Source organism: Gossypium hirsutum, chromosome A08 (assembly GCF_007990345.1).
Source record: "Gossypium hirsutum isolate 1008001.06 chromosome A08, Gossypium_hirsutum_v2.1, whole genome shotgun sequence".
Classification (NCBI taxonomy): Eukaryota; Viridiplantae; Streptophyta; class Magnoliopsida; order Malvales; family Malvaceae; genus Gossypium; species Gossypium hirsutum.
Genome location: NC_053431.1, coordinates 50,844,113 through 50,845,824, shown reverse-complemented (window position 1 = coordinate 50,845,824; position 1,712 = coordinate 50,844,113). Strand labels below are relative to the sequence as shown.

Below are 1,712 nucleotides of genomic sequence, written 5' to 3'. Positions count from 1 at the left end.
TCTAAGAACTTCTTGAACTGGACTTTTTACTTCTGCTTCTAAAGCCTTTGAGGGACTGGTTGATTCATCTTTTGCAGCAATTCTACATCTAATGAAATTTTTAGTTTATCAGAATTGACCGGTTCAAAAATTACCTTATCGGGTTTTGCATATTCTAGTTCTGGTGAAGCTGGAATTTCAACACTTGGTTGAACTTTCACTGAATCTTAAGCATCAGTTGGCTCCTTTTCAACTTCGACACTTTTTCATATTCTAATTAAGGTGGTTTTGCCAAGATAGGTTATAGAAATTGGATTGTAGTCCTTGCCTTCCTCGGTTTTGGTTCTAGTTACCCATGTATTACACAGATTCTAGGTTTGATGGACATTCTTCGAAAAAATTCCCTTCCCCACAATAAACATAAGCTACATTTTCAAATTGATTCAGTGGTTGAACTGTAAAATTATTAAACCCATTAGTGGTAAAATTTTTAAGCATTGATGAAATTGAGGATACCTAAGATGCAAGTGAAGTGAGAACGTCAGCTTCATGTACTCCAATGACTCGTCTTATTGACACTGCTTAATTGGTTGGCCATTGATAATTATTGATGGAAATCCTCTCAATGATTTCAAAAGCCTCATTATAAGACTTAAAAAGGAGAGAACCATTAGCAGAAGCGTCCACTACCATCGTCCTGTGAGCATTGAAACCATTATAAAATGTCTCAGGTCGAATGCAATATGGGATTCCATGATAAGGGCACTTCCATAATAATTCTTTGTACCCTTCCTATGCCTCATACAAGGACACGTCATCCATTTTTTGGAAAGTAGTGATCTCGTTCCTCAACTTAGCATTCTTGCTAGGCAAGAAATACTTCATGAGGAATCTTTCTGCTAACTCTTGCCATGTGGTAATAGTATGTGGTGGCAGTGAGTTCAACTAGGCTCAACCTCTATCCCTCAGTGAATATGGCAACAACTTTAATCGTAGTGCATCTTCGGGTACCCTGGCTAACTTGAAAGAATCGCTCAGCTCCATAAACAGTCTTAAGTGAAGGTAAGGATCTTTGGTAGGCATTCCATTGAATTGGCCCACTGTCTGAAGCATCTGGAACATGACTGGCTTCAGCTCGAGTTGTTGTACCTTGATTTTGGGTTTTCTGATACTCGAATTAAGATCATGAAACACTGGCACGACATATTTTCTTAGATATCTATCCCTATTATTAGCAATAAGGATAGGATTTTGAGCAGGGTTTGCTTTGTTTCCTTGATTTGGATTTTAGAATTTCATCTCTTCGGTCCTTTTTTGACTTGCTTGTCTTCTTCATTGTTGAAAAGTTGTTTCAATTTTAAGGTCTACGGGGAGTAAATCGATAATTCAATAAATACTCATAAACACCTGAAACAACATAGCAAAAAGTTAACCAAGTTAAAATTGAACAGAAAAATAAACCAAAATGTAAAATTAACAAATTAAAAAATAATGACTTTTAAAACAGTCTCCAGCAACGACGTCAAAAACTTGGAACAATGGAAATGTGTAAATGTATACAATCGCAACAAGTAATAAAGTGACAAGTAAATGTCGAGTTATCATACCCACAGGGATTGTATAAGAAAATATTTATGAAATGCAATTAAATACACTTTGGCGATTAAAAATATTTAGATTTTGAGGAAGTGATTAAGAACTAAAATTGAAGTGATTAAGAACTAAAATTTAAC

General features: G+C 35.4%; 1 non-coding gene across 1 annotated transcript; it reads left to right on the top strand.

The window, feature by feature from the left end:
* Positions 1-727: 727 nt before the first annotated feature.
* Positions 728-834, top strand: LOC121205263 (small nucleolar RNA R71). The gene has a single exon (XR_005900348.1). It is a non-coding gene; the product is annotated as a small nucleolar RNA R71 (small nucleolar RNA).
* The last annotated feature ends 878 nt before the right edge of the window (positions 835-1,712 follow it).